We start from the raw sequence: 18,613 nt of genomic DNA on the forward strand, positions 1-18,613 counted from the left end.
TGGGTTCACATTAGAACAGGATACCAAAGGATCAGAATTCCTTGAAAGAAAAAGCGGATTCCTGTTAAACAGTAAAAGTAAGAGGCTGGATGATCATCTCCAAAAGAGGAAATAGCATATGCTTCGTTTTGTCAAATAAAAGGTTATTAGAAACTCCAGGGAAAGCAAAGTTTTATAAGGACATGTTAGTCCGAGTACAAAAACTAAGGTGTAGCATGATTAGCAGCAACTGCTAGAGTGTAAAAAGATTCGATTTGACCTTGATCCTTGAAGTGGTCATTTTTGTGCGTGTGGCACAAGTTTAGTGACAGAGGATTACATTTCTTTCTCTATGGATCTAATCTTATTCCTTGGTTCTGCAGTGAGTCATACAGAAGTCCAATCTCAAATGCTATATACTCAATTTGAAATTTCAGAATCTATATATAAAATACAGGAAACAAAATGACTCCACTGTGTAAAGATCAAAGTAATATCACCAATAAGGATAAAAGAGGTGCACAAAAGTTGGAAGATGATTTCCTCATATAGAAGTCAACAGATCCAGGGCACCTGGGTGGCTCATTAGGTTAAGCATCAGGCTCTTGATTTTGCCACAGGTCATGATCTCATGGTTCATGAGATCAAGCCCCACAACAGGCTCTGCACTGACAGCATGGAGCCTGCTTGGAATTCTCTCTCTCCCTTTCTCTTTTCTCTCCCCCTCTCTCTACCCCTTCCCCCCGCCCCGTCTCTCTAAATAAATAAATATTTTAAAAAGTCAAGAGGTCCATCTACTGTCATATCAAACTAAAGTATTGAAATGAGAAAAGCAGTGTAAAATAGTTTGGGGCAGGGGGGAGCCTCAGTGGACTCACTGAGTTGAAGACACGGTGCTGAGAGTCTCAGGAGACCAAGGCAGCCAGAGTTTACGGGACAGCGAGCTGTGGAGGAGAGGACTGGGTAGGTAAATGTAGAGATCGGCAGACGGTTCATACTGAGTGTTCACAGAGTATTGATCAGTTCGTGTGTGAGGAAACCTGATGCCAGAAAAAGAACAACCGGAGAGGGTTTGACATCAGTGCTACAGGGCCCAAAATAGCACCTGTTCCCACCACCAAGACTGGAAAAACCCATTAGGCATTGGGGCATTGGGGAGAGTACTGAAAGAGTACTGAAAGTCTTGCTTTGGGGCACCTGGGTGGCTCGGTTGGTTAAGCATCCAACCCTTGATTTTGGCTCAGGTCATGATCTCACAGTTCATGAGATCAAGCCCTGTGTCAGGCTCTGTGCTGACAGCATGGAGCCTGCTTGGGATTCTTTGTCTCACTCTCTCTCTCTCTCTAATCTTCTCTGTATCGTTCCAATTTTAGTATATGTGCTGCCGAAGCTAGCACTGTCTCTCTCTCTAAATAAGCATTTTTTTTAAAGGTCCTGCTTCATTAGTGGGGAATAATTATCCTTAGGCTAAATACAGTTCTAGTCCCACCCAACAAATCTTAAAAATAAGATCATAAAAGGATCAGTTTCCAAATAACTACATCTTAAAACTGCTTCAAAGCTCTAAAAATTTTGTAGGAACATAAAAATATCCAGCACTTAATGTAAAATTTACAACGTCTGGCCCGGCTGGCTCGGTCAGAAGAGCACGTGACTCTTGATCTCAGGGTTGTGAGTTCAAGCCCCACATTGGGTGTAGAGTCATTTGGGTGATTCAGTCTGTTGAGCATCCAGCTCTTGCTTTTGCCTCAGGTCATCATCCGAGGGTCATGGGATCAAGCCCCCATTGAGCTCCATGCTGAGTGTGGAGCCTGCTTAAGATTCTTTCTAACTCTGCCCCTCCCCCACTTGCACACGCTCTCTCTCTAGAATAAAAATAAAATTCACAATGTCTAGCATCTTCTCAATGATTAACAGGCTGAACAGTATCAGCTATCAGATAACTTCGAATGGCCTAATATACTTGTAATTTGAATTCCTAAAAGAGATAAGAAAGAGGGGAGGATATATTTGAAGAAATAATGACCAGTTTTCCCAAATGGATGAATATTATAAACCTATAGATTGAAGCTCAGTGAGCACCCCAGAACAAGAAATACACAAAAATATATACCAACCACATCATAATCAAAATTTTTAAAACCAGTGAAAAAAATCTGAAAGCTGTCGGGGTCAAGGGGTGTGGATAGGGGCAGATCCTACATATAGAAGAACAAAAGAAAACAGCCAAGTTGGACTTCTGTACCAATTCTATACCTTATTTCAAAAACAGGTGAAATGAAGACTAAATTTTTTTTTTTTTTTAGAGGGCACATGTGAGCAGAAGAGAGGGACAGAGAGAGTCTTAAGCAGGCTCCGTGCTGCCGGTGCACAGCCAGACACGAGGCTCGATCTCACAATCCTGGGATTATGACCTGAACTGAAATCAAGAGTCAGACACTTAACCAACTGAGCCACCCAGGTGCCCCAAGACTTACTCAGACATACTAAAGACTTAGCAGGATACCCTCCCTACGACAAATACCGAAGTCATTCAGGCACAAGGAAAATAGCACCAAATGGGAACCTAGGTCTCCTTGAAGAAATGGAAGAGCGTGGCAGCTACGTGTGTATTTTTTTCTGGAACAAAACCTGCCATTTTTTTAGAAAGAACCAAGCTGTTCATATGTCACTACAAAACTGAAACAGAGTTCTTCTTGATGTCTGTTTGGAATAAGGTATGGATCATTGTATCCTGTGGCGTCACCTCCTTAACTGAGCAAAAACATCTAGAAAGTCATATCTGTGACTTCAGCTATCAGTTAGTGATACCCACCCCTTCGTGAACCTGGAGTATAAATAGTGGTGGGAGGCAAATGTTTTCTCTTAATATTTTTTCATTGTTTTATTTAACTTGTTTCTGTGATAACGAAATGGACAAATTACCTCCTCTTTGCTCCAAGTGATAATTTTTTTAATGTGTATTTACTTTTGAGAGAGAGCAGGGGAGGGACAGGAAGAAGGGGGCACAGAGGATCTGAAGCGGGCTCTGCGCAGTCAGCAGAGAGCCCCACAGGGTCTCAAACTCACAAACCACAAATCATGTCCTGAGCTGAAGTCAGATGCTTACCCGACTGAGCCACCCCAGCTCAGATAAAATTTTAAAATAATCGGTTCTCCAACGTTTCTGGGACCCCCAATCTGTTCTGTTAGTCATTTTGTTTAATCTTGCACCAGTACCATACTGTCTTCATTACTATAGCTCTGGACTTGGTATCCAGTGGGATAAGTCGTCCAACCTTATTCTCAAGAGTCCCTTAGTCGCTCTTGGCCCTTTGCTCCTCTGTACATGTTTTGTTGGAGTCTGACAGTTTTCACAAAACAGAGGTGGAGTTGTGAGTTGTGTGTCAAATAGGATGAGAGGGAAAATTTCTGCTTAAACTATTTTTTTAATGTTTATTTATTTTCAAGAGAGAGAGGGAGAGAGAGCGTGAGCAGGGGAGAGGCAGAGAGAGAGGGAGACACAGAATCCGAAGCAGGCTCCAGGCCCTGAGCCGTCAGCACAGAGCCCGACGCGGGGCTCAAACTCACGAGCCATGAGATCGTGACCTGAGCTGAAGTCGGACGCTCAACCCACTGAGCCACCCAGGCACCCCTTGAACTATTTCTTAGGTGCAAATAAATAGTGTATGTGTACTATAAGCTTTATTTATTCTAGGTTTGTCTTTTTTAAGATTTTCACAGGGTACTCCATTTCGGGTTCACATATGGTTTTTCTGATTACTTTCAAGACTTTAGTTTGGGTCATTGCTTACCTGTGTGTCTTCACTGAATGCTTGAGGGACGTTTTGCACTTCTGATTGTCACAAGTTTGCCTCTGTTCTTAACCACAAACAAAAATCTCACAAATACAAAGGTGGCCCAGAGTACCTTGGAGCCTGAAAGGGTGGCACATTTGTATAAGGCTTTGAATAGCCCAGAGTGTAATCTGTGCATACTCAGGTAAGTCCCAGCTGTTGCCTCTGGAGAATGTCTCCAGTGAAAAGGTGGTCAGTCTTACAGCGGCCCGTCATGCTGACGGTGTCCTCTGGGGGTTGCAGTGGACAATCCCCTCCCTTTGTTCCTCCCTTCAGTAGACTGGCCAGTAAAGCCAGGTCGATAACAAATAGTTAATGGGCTTTAAGAAGAGGAGATAAACTTATTAAACAAATGTAAAACCTACCTCTCAGACTCCAGGATCCCTCATTTCACTCAAAACCCAAACATTCAGAATTTTAGCATTCAGATGTTCTCATATGTGTGCAGAGAAGATCCAGGATGGTTAGGAGTTCCCTGTCCTCCTGAGACCTCAGAGCCACAAAAGCAAATGCAGGAATTCCACGGAAGCACCCTGAAGGTTTCCCCAAGTTCAACACAGCTGAATCAGTCTATTCAGATACACATACATTCACGGTTAGTTACATACAGATAAAAGCTCATTCTCTTTTGAAAAGACCAAGTGACGGCAGTTGTTTGTGATATAACACTGTTGTAGAGGAAAGGTGGTTCTTACTTGCTTTAGCTTGTTCTTTGGCTGGGCAGTGGGGGGTTCCTGGCATCCCACTGGAGGCGGGAACCAACGGTGGGGTGAGGAGAGTAACTCAATCAAGATCAGGGGATAGACAAATCCTCTGTGCTTGAGAAGCTATGAGAAGGGTCACTTGGTGAGAACAAACTCCGCAGGTTTGTTTGGATGCTATGAAGTCCTACCAGGGTGCCTGGTGAGTCAGTTGAGCGTCCGCTCTTGATTTCAACTCAGCTCATGGTCCCAGGGTTGTGGAATTGAGCCCCGAGTCGAACTCCGTACTGGGTATGGAGCCTCCTTAGAATTCTCTCTCTCTCCCTCTGTGCCTCTCCCCTGTTCATCCTCTCTCTCAAATTAAAAAACGAAGTCCCTGGGGCGCCTGGGTGGCTCAGTCGGCTAAGCGTCCGACTTCAGCTCGGGTCACGATCTCACTGTCCGTGGGTTCGAGCCCCGCATCGGGCTCTGTGCTGACGGCTCAGAGCCTGGAGCCTATTTCAGATTCTGTGTCTCCCTCTCTCTGCCCCTCCCCAGTTCATGCTCTGTCTCTCTCTGTCTCAAAAATAAATAAACGTTAAAAGAAAAAGAAAAAAATGAAGTCCCACCCGACTATTGAGGAAGATACTGTGATGATCTTCCTGATTTGAAGGCCTCTAAATGTCTTCTCTTGTAATGATTCTGGATAGAGATGAAATGAAAGCTAGAAATGAAGCTTTATCTGTAACAAGCCAGGACCGAAACCTCATGAAGGTGTATGTTGTGCTCTCTCAACAGCCCGATCAACCAAATGGACTGTAGTTGCTCTGCATTGTTACCCATGAGGTTCAACCATCAGAACATTTGGGGTTTGGTCCTGGCTGTGCCCTTCGAACCTTGAAAGAGACCCTTTAAAGTCATTCTAAGATGCTTGTCTGTACTTATTCTTTGAGAGGATCAAGTAAGCTAATGTTCTAGCACTTTGAAAGAGTATAAGGTGGTATTTACCCTTGGACATGAATCAAGAACTAGAGTAGAAGAAACTTTAACCCTTAACCGACTTTGATTAGGAAGGGAGATTTGAAAGGATGTCCGGGCACAACCCAATTACAAGGATTCTCAAGTGTCAGTCACCTCAGTCTCTCCTTTATGTCTCTTTTTATTGTGCCTGGCACGGCCTTAGTTAACACATTGGCCTCTTAATCCATTTGCCTTCATCCAGCCATCCCCAAAAGCCTGCTTTTCCAGTTTCCATTATCTTTCACACTGGCCACTAGTAATTCTCTAGAACTTATTTAATTACAAAATTCCCGTTCCAGTAGCGCCTTAGGGGACTACGAGATAGATCACATTCTCTCCGTGGTATATAAGGCTTCTTCCCGTCTACCTGTTGGGTAGTTACAAACGCTAAGTTAATATGTCTGACACCTAGGATTTAATATATCTAGTATGATGATTTACATAAGAGTAATAATAATTTGTTATAAATGATTATAGGTATATAGAGAATACATACTTTAATATACAAAAATATATAACATATAAATTATGTTAAGTATAAATACATTTTTAAGTTTATTTATTTTGAGAGGGAGAGGGAGAGAGAACAGGCAGGGGAGGGGCAGAGGGAGGGAGAGAGAACCCCAAGTAGGCTCTGGGCTTGATCCCACGAACTGTGAGATCATGACCTGAGCCGAAATCAAGAATCAGATACTTAACCTGCTGAACCACCCAGGCACCCCTAAATATAAATATAAATATTTTAAATAAAAATAAGTTATATATATAATTAACTCCATTTTCAAGCCCTTTCCTCTCTGTGGAGAATGAGAGACAGGGCTGAAATGCCCAAGCTTCTAACCATAGCCTGGTCTTTTGGGGTGACCAGCCCCCCTCCAGAAGGCCACCAAGATTCACCTCATTAGAACAAAAGACATTGCTATCACTTGTGAAGGGATCCAAGGGATTTAGGAACTGGAGTCAAAGGCCAAATATCAAAACAAAATACTTGTAGTTCTCTTACCACATAGGAATCCACAAAAGGATTTTAGGAGTGCTGTGTCAGGAATGAGGGACAGGGACCAATATATGTCCTTTCTGTTATCTCACATTTACCGTTTACTAACACTTAGCCCAAATCCCTTTGTCTTGTCAATTCGTGACAAATTTAGTATTTCTTTGTCTAAAAGACTTAAAGCTTCCCTCCCTGGTCACTTTTTCAGGTCTCCTTTCTTTTGTGAAGGCCCCTGTGTACATGTAAAAATGTAATAACATCTGTATGCTTTTCTCCCGCTAATCTGTTTTATATTAGTTTTAATTCTTCGGTCCAGCCAGTGACCCTAAGAGGGTAGAAGAGAATTTGTTCCTCTCTTACACTAACATCTTCATTACAGTGTTGACTAGAAGCAGTGATAGCAGACATCCTTGTCTTGTTCTGATTTTGAAAGGAAGCTATATTAATTCGCTGCTATAACGAGGTACCACAAATCGGGTGGCTTAAATAATAGGAATTTATCATCTCGCATTTCTGGAGGCTGGCAGTCCAAGAGCCGAGTGTCAGCAGGACTGGTTCCTTCTGAGACTGTGAGGGGAGATCTGTTCCACGCCTCTCCTGTAGCCTCTGGTGGTTTATTGGCAACCTTTGGTGTTACTAGGCCGTAGATACATCACCCTGACTTCTGCCTTCATGTGACGTTCTCACTGTGTGGTTGTCCGCCTCTGTGTCCACATTTCCTCTTTGTGAGGACACCAGTTCTATGGGATTAGGACTCACCCTAATGGCCTCCTATTAACTAATTACATCTGTAATGACCCCATTTCCAAATAAGGTCACGTTCTGAGATATTGGTTTGAACTTCAACATATTAATTTTTGTGGGACACAGTTCAGCTCATGAGAAGCTCTGACACTTTGCTATTAAATGTATTTGCCACGATAACCTTTACTAGGTAAGTTCTTTTCCATTTCCAGCTTGCTTAAAAGCTGTTATCATAGATGTTAACCTTTAGTCAATGTTTTTATGTACTTAATGAGATTTACTATATGGCTTTTCATAATCTGCAGTGATTTATTCTAATAGCTTTTCTATTTTAGTCCATGCCTGACTTTTCAGAATAAACCCAAATTGATCATGATTTTAATACATTATTGCTAATAATATTTTAGAAGACAGTTTCTGCATCTATGTTCATAAGAAAGATTGGCCTATAAGGTTTATTGTTGTTATTATTGTTATTGGATTGCCTTTGCTTTTTATATTGTTAAAATGGCCTCATGAAGTGAGGTGGGGACTATGACAGAGATTGTTAGTTGTTTCACGTTGGGATGATGAAAATGTTCTGGAGATGGATGGTGATGATGGTTGCATGACGGTATGAATGTACTTCATGCCACTGAACTTACACACTTAAAAATGGTTAAAATGGTGTGGTGCCTGGGTGGCTCAATTGGTTAAGCATCTGACTTTTTTTTTTTTTTTTTTTTGGCTCAGGTCATGATTTCAGAGTTCATGAGCTCAAGCCCTACGATGGGCTCAGACAGCATAGAGTCTGCTTGAGATTCTCTCTCTCTCTCTCTTTCTCAAAATAAACATTTAAAAAAAAATAGTTAAAATGGTAAATCCTGTGTTATGTATGTTTTACCACACACGCATACAAAAACCCTATCCACAGCTAACATCCTACTTAATGATGAAGGACTAAAAGCTTTCCTCTTAAGATTGTGAATAAAACAGGCACGTTTGTTCATGCCATCCTTATTCAGCATTGTGCTGGAGATTCCAGGCAGGGCAATTATGAAAGAAAAAGGCATCTAGATTAGAAAGGAAAAAATAAAACTGCTTCTATTTAAAGATGACATGGGGCGCCTGGGTGGCTCAGTCGGTTAAGCGTCTGACTGTTGATCTCAGCTCAGGTCTTGATCTCAGTGTTGTGAGTTCAAGCCCCGCATTGAGCTCCATGCTGGGTGTGAAGCCTACTTTAAAAAAAAAAGTGACCTGATTTATATATAGGAAATTCTAAAGACACACACACACACACACACACACCTAATAGCTAATAACCAAATTCAGCAAGGTTTCAGGATATAAGATTAATGTACAAAAATCATTTGTATTTCTGTACACTAACAGTGAAAAATTTGAAAATGAAATTTAGAAAACAGTTTCATTTACAGTAGTATCAAAAAGAATTCTTAGAGATTATCTTTTTACAGAGAAGTACAGGACTTATACACTGAAAACCACAAAATATTGTTGAAAGAAATTAAGGAAGACCTAAATAAATAGAAAGACATCCCATTTTCATGGATTGGAAGACAATAATAAGATGGCACTACTCCCCAAATTGATCTAAAAGTTCAACACAATCCCAAGCAAAATCCCAGATGCCTTTTTTTTTTTTTTTTTTTTTTTTTTTTTTTTAAAGAAACGGACAAGCAGGGGTACATGGGTGGCCAGGCCAGGTGAGCGTCTGACTCTTGATATCAGCTTGGGTTATGATCTCAACACGTTCATGAGTTTAAGCCCCACATCAGGCTCCATGCTGACAGTGCAAAGCCTGCTTGCGATTCTCTCTCTGTCTCAAAAAAAGTAAACTTAAAAAAAAAAAAAATGGACAAGCAGATTTTAAAATTCATATGGAATTGCAAGGGACCTTAAATTGCCAAAACAGTCTTTAAAAAGATCAAAGATGGAGAACTCACATTTCCCTATTTCAAGCCTACTATAAATTCATAATAATCCAGATAGTGTGCTATTAGCATAAGGATAAACATGTAGATCAGTGGAATAGATTCGAGATTCCAGAAGTAAACTCATCAACTATGGCCTATGGATTTTCAACAAAAGTCCCAAGATCACACAATGGGGAAAAGATGATTTCCACAAATGGTGCTCAAAAAACTGAAAATCCACATGCAAGAGAATGAATTAGATCCCTGCCTTATACCATATACAAAAATTAACTCAGTGGATACAAGGCCTAATTGTAAGAGCTTAGAAAACTCTTAAAACATAGGTGTAAATCTTTGTGACTTTGTATAATGCAATAGTTTCTTAGCTATGACATCAAAAGCACAAGCAACAAAATAAAAAATAGATCAATTGAACTATACCAAAGTGAAAAACTTTTATGTGTCAATATGTATATCAAGAGAGTGAAAAGACAATACACAGAATGGGAGAAAATATTTACAGACTACAATTGGATAAAAGTCTAGTATCCATGATATATAAGGAATTCTTACAACCTAAAAATTAAAACAGCCTAATTAAAAATGGCAAAAGGTATTGAATAGACCTTCTCCAACAAAGATCTACAAACGGCCAGGAAGTACATGAGAAGATGCTCAACATCATTTGTCATTAGAGAAATGCACATCAAAACCACAGTTAGATACCACTTCACTCCTACTAGGATTGCTGTAATGAAAAAAGACAGTACAAGCGTTAGTGAGAATGTGGCGAAACTGGAACATTGCTGATAGGAATGTAAGATGGTGCATTTGCTTTGGAAAATAGTTGGATGGTTCCTCAAAACATAGAATTCTCATATGACGCAGCAATCTCCTCCTAGATATAGATCCAAGAGAACTAAAAACATATGCTCCAACAAAAACCGGTACATGAATATCATAACAGAATTACTCATAATACTCCAACAGTGGGAACAACCCAAATGCCCGTCAACTGATACATGGATAAACAAAATAATGGTATATTCATACAATGCAATATTATTTGACCATAAAAACAAAGGATGTTCATAAAAACAAATGCTACACATGGATGAAATCTTGAAAACATGCTAAGTGAAAGAAGCCAGACACAAAAGGTCACAGATTATATAATTCCATTCGTATGAAATGTCCAGAATAAGCAAATCCATAAAGGCAGATTAGTGGTTACTGGGGAGCTAGGGGGAGCTGAGGGGAGAGGGGAATCAGGAGTGACTGTTTCATGGATATGAGGCGATTTTTTGTTAAGTTTTTTTATTTTTTTTTTAATTTTTTTTTCAACGTTTTTTATTTATTTTTGGGACAGAGAGAGACATAGCATGAACGGGGGAGGGGCAGAGAGAGAGGGAGACACAGAATCGGAAACAGGCTCCAGGCTCCGAGCCATCAGCCCAGAGCCTGACGCGGGGCTCGAAATCACGGACTGCGAGATCGTGACCTGGCTGAAGTCGGCCGCTTAACCGACTGCGCCACCCAGGCGCCCCTGTTAAGTTTTTTTAATGTTTATTTTGATTTTTGAGAGAGAGAGAGTGAGAGTAGGGGAGGGGCAGAGAGAGGGAGACACAGAATTCAAAGCAGGCTCCAGGCTCTGAGCTGTCAGTACAGAGTCCGATGCGGGGCTCAAACCCATGGACCAAGAGGTCAACCTGAGCCAAAGTCAGACGCTTAACTGACTGAGCCACCCAGGCCCCCCAATATGGGGTGATTTTTGAGGATGATGAAAATGTTCTGCAGTTAGTTAGTGGTGATCGTTGCTCATATTTACGAACAATCTAAAACCCACTAAATTGTACACTTTAAAATGGTGAACTTCACCGAAGAGATTATATAGATGAAAAGTGAGCACATGAAAATATGTTCAACATATTAAGGAAATGCAATTTAAAGCCATTGTGATAGGGGCACCTGGGTGGTTCAGCCAGTTAAGCGTCTGACCTTGGCTCAGGTCATGATCTCACGGTTCGGTTCGTGGGTTCGAGCCCTGCGTTGGGCTCTGTGCTGACAGCTCAGAGCCTGGAACCTGCTTCAGATTCTGTGTCTCCCTCTTTGCCCCTCCCCTACTCACACTCTGTCTCTCTGTCTGTCTGTCTCTCTCAAAAATAAGTAAACATTAATAAAAAATTAAAAAAATAAAGCCACCGTGATAAGAAGGAGGAGCCCAAAGAGATAGGATGCCTAAATGTTATATGATGTCTGGGAAGGGATCCTGAAACAGAAAAAGGACCTTCGCAAAAATCTAAGGAAATCTGAATGAAGTATGGAGCTTAGTTAATAATAATGTGTGAGTTTTGGTTCATTAGTTGTCCCAAGTGAACCATGTTAAAAAGGGTTAGTTTGGGGGGATGGTGAAACCGTTCTTCATCTTGACTGTGATTAATCTATACATGTGTTAAAATTCATAAAAATGCACAACAAAAATAGTTAATTTTACTGAATGTTAATTTAAAAAAAAAATAAAATGTTTAAATGGCTTGGAGTAATTGGAGAGTAAGAATCAGTAGAACCCAGACATTTGATCCTTGAAAGAAGTGAACTGCACTGGATGAGATCTGTTTCCAAAGCTTTCTCCTTAGGACACTCCCCAGTCCGCAAGGTGTGGGATGGCTAGAACTCATGCAGAAAGCCACCGACTTCTTGGCTTAAGATAGAAGTGGACTTGGTAGGGGAGGGGTGGGGGGGGATGGGTGAAGGTAGTCAAAAGGTACAAACTCCCAGTTATAAAATAATAAGTCCTGGGAATGTAAAGTACATATGGCAACTATAGTTTTTTAAGAAAAGATATTGGTGGATAAAGTTCATTGCTGCCAGAGCAGCCGGATATTGAGGGAGAAAACCCAGAGAGGAGGAAGCTGAAGAGAAGAAATCCCCTAAATCTGCATATGAAATCTCTCAATTCCTTGTCCAGTGGAAAGCAACAGCTCAAAGGCAGGAAGCAAAAGGCAGATATTTCAACTGCTGCCTGCCACAAGAGAGACAGAATTTGTAGTTTGATTTTCATAAACTCAGAAGAGCTTGGACTGTCCACTGAAATCCCAAAAGGGCCATGTTCTGGAAGACCAAGTGGCAGGACTAAGAAATTCACTTTAATAATAATGGGGAAACTTAAACTCACCATGACGAAGGTTGAACCAAAACTATACAAATACAAGGTCAAGTTCAAGCTATTTTTTTTTAATTTTAATGCTTTTCTTTTTAAGTGTTTATTTTTGAGAGAGACAGAAGTGAGCAGGAGAGGAGCAGAGAAAGAGGGAGATACAGAATCTGAAGCAGGCTCCAAGTTGTCAGCACAGAGCCCAGTGCAGGGCTTGAACTCACAAACCATGATCATGACCTGAACCGAAGTCAGACACAACCAACTGAGCCACCCAGGTGCCCCAAGTTCAAGTTACTAATTTGACTGTCTACTCATACAAAAATCAATGTTCTTCAGAAGATAAAAGAATCCAGAATCCGTATAATGTATCATCCCCAATGTCCAGTATAGAATTTTTTTAAATCCTAGACTGCTTCCCCCCCCCCCCCCCGCAAATGTAATTCAGTGTTAATAGAAAGGTCAGACAGTAGCAGTAAATACTAAGACCACCCAAATGTTGGTGGGGGAGGGGTGTCTTTGAAGCAGCTATTATAAATATCTACAAAAGAGTTTAAGGAAAAGAGTGCTAATGAATACATGAATGAGAAATCTTAATACAGAAAAAAATATTTAAAAAATAGAAATTCAAGAACTGAAAATAAAATTAAAAATTCAGTGAGTGAGTTTAACAGCAAATTAATGATGTCCAAAGAAAGGGTCAATGAAAGAAAATATTGAGAAGAGACTGAGAAAAAAATATTGAAGAAAAATGACCTATCAATATTTAGGTGATGGCATTAATTGGAGCTCCGGGAGGAGAGGAGAAAGAAAACAGGGTAGAAAAAATGTGATGAATTAATGGCTACATATATATGTATGTATGTATATATAATTTGTTTCCCTATATCTTGTAGACAAAAAATTTCAGATTCAAAATCTCAGGGAAGCCTAAGATAGGTAAATATGAATAAAACCACTCTTAGGCATGTCACAATCAAACTGCTGAAAAGAGAGATAAAGAGAAAATATTGAAAGTGGCCTAAGATGACAACCACATGACATGTTGGAGAACAATGATTTCCGTTCTCATGGACTTCTCACCTGAAACCATGAAGGTCAGGCAATAGTGGGGGGGATCTTCAAAGTTCTGAAAGAAAAACCCATTAATATGGAATTCTGTATCCAATAGGATGAATGAAAATGATATCAGAGAAAACCTCAGACCGTCATGAATGAATAAAGAGGACAAACAAAAACCAGAACAGTTCCAGTGGCTACCAGAGAAGAGGTGGATGGAAGGATGGGTGAAATAGATAAATGCGATTAAGAGTATACTCACCTTGACGAGCCCCGAGAAAGTCACAGAATCGTCGGATCATCATGTTGTACGCCTGAAACTAATATAACATTGTATGTTAAATATACTTCAGTGTGGTATATGTCTGAGTAAATATAGAAGACTATTTTGTCTTCTTTCTCTAAAAGATAGGGCACTTTTTTTTTTAATGTTTATGGATTTATTTTGACAGACTACACGCATGTGCGTGTGCTGTGCTGTCAACCAGAGCCCTGTGCAGGGCTCGATCTCACGAAGTGTGAGATCATGACCTGAGCCAATATCAAAAGTGGGATGCTTAACCGACTAGGCCACCCGAGACGCCCCAAGATAGGACACTTTATTTTTTTTTATTTTTATTTTTTATTATTTTTTTTAAATTTTTTTTCAACGTTTTTTTAAATTTATTTTTGGGACAGAGAGAGACAGAGCATGAACGGGGGAGGGGCAGAGAGAGAGGGAGACACAGAATCGGAAACAGGCTCCAGGCTCCGAGCCATCAGCCCAGAGCCTGACGCGGGGCTCGAACTCACCGACCGCGAGATCGTGACCTGGCTGAAGTCAGACGCTTAACCGACTGCGCCACCCAGGCGACCCAAGATAGGACACTTTAAAGCAAAAATTATAACATTACCTTGTGGCTTATAAAGTATGTAAGTATGAAGTATGTAAGTATAAAGTATGTAAACTATAACATATATAACAAATACAGCATAAAAAATAAAGTAGGGGATAGTGGTATTGGACACATATGTTTACAAATCTACATTTTATATGAAGTTGTTTGATATTATCTCTCAGGTAGTTTGTGAAAAGTTACGTAGATACGTAGCAATACCTAGAGACACTACTAAAATATAAGACAAAGGTAGAGCTATTAATAGATAAAATAGAATTCTTAAAAAATACTTGAATATGTTAAAAGAAGACAGGAAAGGGAAAACAAAGGAACAAAAATCAAAAGGAGAATTAAAAAATGGTAGACCTAAGTCCAACCATATCAATTATTTATTAAATATCTATGGACTAAACAGCTTAAAGGCAGAGACTGCCAAAATGAATTAAAACAAGACTCACCTATATTCCGTCTAAGAGATACACTTTAAATATAAAGACATAAATTGAAAGTAATAGGATGGCAAAATACAGAACCTGCAAATAGCATATCAGATGAAATAGACTTCAACACAAAACGTATTAGCAGAGATAAGGAAGGACATTCATCACGATGCAAGGTCAAGTCATCAGAAAGACATCACAATCATAAAATGTTTATGTATCCAACAGAGTTTCAAAATCCACAGAACAAAACTCAGCAGAGCTAAAGGGAGAAGTAGACCATCTCACAATCATAGTTGGAAGTTTTAATGTTCCTCTCTTAGCAACTGGTAGAAAAACTACACAAAAAATCAGTAAAGATATAGATGATCTGAACAGCATTAATCAGCCATGTTGACCTAACTGATATATCTAGAATACTGTACCTAAATGTGCAACATAAATATTTTTTTAAATGCATATAGTATATCCACCAAAATAGACCATATGTTAGTGGATAAAGCAAGTCTCAATAAATTTAAAGGGAATATACAGAGAGTTTCTCAGGCCGCAGTAGGGTGGGGATGGGGCACTTGGGGACCCTAGAGGCCAGTGAGGGGATAAGTACAGGTCAGATGTGGGGGGAGGGGCAGAACACTGGGAAGAAGAGAGAGAAGGTGAATGAGGGCACCAATAATCCACCCCAGACCCCAGCCTCACAGTCATTGGCTGCCACCTGCCCCCTGCGTTGCCAAGGGGGCGAGCTGCCATCAGACTGGCCAAGGCCTCAGTGCGCAGAATGGGGTGCCAGGGCTTCCTGCTTGGCTCCCTTCTCTGCCGGAGGGACGGACAGCTTGTCCACTCTGCTCTGGTCGCAGAGGAGAGCGCCTAGCGAGGTGTGGGGTGTGCCTGCAGGGTAAGCTGCTTGGGCTGGGGGCTGGGATCCAGGTGGGATTACTCTGTGCCAAGAGGGAGGGGGGTGACCAAAGCCTTTGCGAGGGAAGGGTGGCCTGGAGCAGAGTGTGCTGGGGGCTCCAGGGAAGGGCCTGCTCGGCCCCAATAGGGAGCCCCGACCCTTGTTCTGACTGAGATGGCCAGCTGAGGGCAGTGACCCCAAAACCTTGCTTCCCACAGAGGAACTCTGTCCAGGGCTAGACTGAAGGGGGATGGCAGGGGCCAGGAGTTCCGACTACAGCCACAGAGCCTAGGGCCACCGCAATGGCCCCACAGTGTCTGTGCTCAGTGACAGGACCCCGTTGGGTTGAGGTCGTGAAGGGGCCTCGGAGAGACTGCCCGGTAGGCCCGCGTCCAATTGCAAGGCTAGCGTCCTCATCCTGTCTCCCCGAAGCCTCAGTGGGGCTGAAAGGAGGAAAAGCTCGGGCCCCCAGCAAAGCCCCCACGGGGCAGGCAGCGTTGTTGGGAAGGTGCCAAGAGACTGAGCTGTTTTGTGCCCTGGGCTCTTGCTCACAGCTTCAGGGGCCTTGCTCCTTTCTTCTCCTACAGAGAGAATGGTGGCGTGGCTCTATGAAAGTCAAAGGGAAGGGCGGCCGCTTCTCCAGCTCAGGAAGCACACATGGGGTCGGTACATCCTGGGGCAGGGGGAACACTCGTGCGCTGCAGCTCGAGAGAGGTAGTACTGTGCAGTGGTTAAGGTCAAGGGCACTAGACCAGATCATCTGTGGTTGAATCCCGGTTTCTCCACTTACTAGCTTGTAACCTTGGCAATCTTTGCGAGGCTTGGCCCCCCCCATCTGTAAAATGGGAACGAAAACAACAGTATCTATTTTATGACCGTCGTTAGGGCTAAATGGGGCTTTAGCACAGGTTTTTAGCAATAGATATTTATTATTATTATTATTATTATTATTATCACTATTACTATTACTGTTATTATTGATAGAGCACCACATGTAGACCCAGATCCACTATCTGAAGGGGCATCTCCTCATCCAGACCCTGACTCAAGTTCCAGGGCCTGGCTGATGGTGGCCCAAGTGTCCCCATCCTTCCCACCACCGCCACCACGGGGAACTTTTCAGAGGGAGAGTCAGAGGTGGGGCCCTGCTCGCCAAGGCCTTTCCAGCCGGGTGATTCCCTGAGAGCTCTGGGGCAGGGGTCACGGGGAGGCAACAGCCTCTGAGGGCCCATTGCTCTCCTCTGAGCCGAGAAAAATGCATTCTCTCCACCTCTCTACTCCTCACGCCAAACTCTGCACCCTCACGGGCGGACCAAAGAGAAGCCAACACTGCCCGGCTCTCCTCGTCCGGCTCACAAAGAGCTCTCTGTGCCTCACAATGGTCCTGTGAGGCCCAGCCTTCGGGGCTTACTATCCCCAGTTCACAGATGAGGAAGTTGAGGCCCACAGGGAGGAAGTGGCACACGTGATGTCCCACATAGAGAAGTGGCTCAGTCGGGACTCCGCCTCCCAGTCCCAGGACTGCAGCACAGAGCTGTGGGCACAAACAGGGCACAGCCTAGGGGGATCTGTGGGAGGGGCAGTGGCCTGGCCCCTCCCTCCTGAGCGGCCAGGTGGTGATAGCTGGGTTTTGGGTTTTTTCTCCCTAGATGAGCTTCACATCCCAGGTAACTGGAGCAGAAGTCCTCAGCGTGTCTTGTTTTCTCCCCAGGTGGGATGTCTGCTGTCCCAATAGGGGCCAGGATCCAGCTGTGACGGCTCCTTGGCCTAATGACAAAGCGGGAGAGGGAAACAGGAACCACGGTGCCCTCCCTGTTAGGAGGATTGCAGGAGAGCATGACCTAAGGCCACAGGACTGTGCACATGACCGTGGTCTCCTGAAGTCAAGGCAGATGGAAAGGGAGAGACCTGAACCTAGGGTGACGAGTCATCCAGGTTTTCCTGGGTTCGGGATGTGTTTTAAAACCTGGAATGGGGGCGCCTGGATGGCTCAGTCGGTTAGGCGTCCGACTTTGGCTCAGGTTATGATCTCACCATTCGTGGGTTCAAGCCCTGCATCAGGCTCTGTGCTGACAGCTCAGAGCCTGGAGCCTGCTTCGGATTCTGTGTCTCCCTCTCTCTCTGCCCCTCCCCCACTCACACTCTACCTCTCTCTCTCAAAAATGAATAAACGTTAAAAAATAAAAATAAAAACAAAAAACAAACCTGGAATGTTCCAGGCCAACTGGGATGAGTTGGTCACCTGACTCTGTCACAGCTCCCCGTCTGGGAAGATGAGACTCACCCAGGAATAAGTAGAGGAGACTACAGACTGGGACCAGGAAGGAAACGAAGTGTTGGGGGATGGGGAGCCATGGCCACATTGTGGTTGGCACTCCATAAAGCAGCCTGGGGCAGCCCGGCTCCTCATTTGCATATGAGTCCTTCCTCTCCAATCAAATCTGTTGGAGTCAAGTCCCTCCCTTCCAACGAAAATACCCAGACATGGGGGGTGGGGGAGCAGAGGGGGAGCTGGGGGCCGGGTGGGGAGGGGTCTACTTCTTTCTCCCAGGGCTTCTGCAGCTGGGACCGCTGGGCACTCACCAGGCCCTATTTTCGCTCCCTTTCCAGGCACTCTCTGAGGCCACATCTCAGGCACAGCCCAGGGGGCCATCCTTCCAAGTCCCCAGGGCACTCTCTTCCCAGTAGATAGGACAAATCTGAACTAAATGGGTTTCTTACTTCCTTCTAGAAAGGAAGGTAAAGGTGATCAGACACATACAGTCATGCACACCTACATTAAGCTGTGTACACTTCAGAGATGTAGAACCTCCGTGGACCTCAGTTTCCTTATCCTGGAAACAGGGATCCTGTACCCATCTTGTAGAATTGTAGTAAGCATCAAATGAACAGTTGCTCCATAGATATTTGTTGTTGGAGGGGACTCGGTCCACTCAGGCTTGGGAGGAGAGGCCTCTCTTGGGTCCAGATGTCACCCAGGTTTCTGTTTCTTCAGGACTTCTGCTCAACTCAAGTACAAGC

General features: G+C 43.0%; 1 long non-coding RNA gene across 5 annotated transcripts in view; it reads left to right on the forward strand.

Moving 5' to 3' along the window:
- The window catches only part of LOC131515968 (uncharacterized), a 34,199-nt gene that overhangs the window by 13,665 nt on the left and 1,921 nt on the right, over positions 1–18,613 (forward strand). For 3 of the 5 annotated variants that reach the window (XR_009263772.1, XR_009263775.1, XR_009263776.1), the window contains exon 3: positions 13,492–13,712. This is a non-coding gene — a long non-coding RNA (uncharacterized LOC131515968). Of the gene's footprint in view, positions 1–5,293; positions 5,457–13,491; positions 13,713–18,613 lie in introns of all 5 variants that reach the window. The other 2 variants (XR_009263774.1, XR_009263777.1) reach the window with 1 other exon arrangement.

This window comes from Neofelis nebulosa, chromosome 7, assembly GCF_028018385.1.
Source record: "Neofelis nebulosa isolate mNeoNeb1 chromosome 7, mNeoNeb1.pri, whole genome shotgun sequence".
Taxonomy (NCBI): domain Eukaryota; kingdom Metazoa; phylum Chordata; class Mammalia; order Carnivora; family Felidae; genus Neofelis; species Neofelis nebulosa.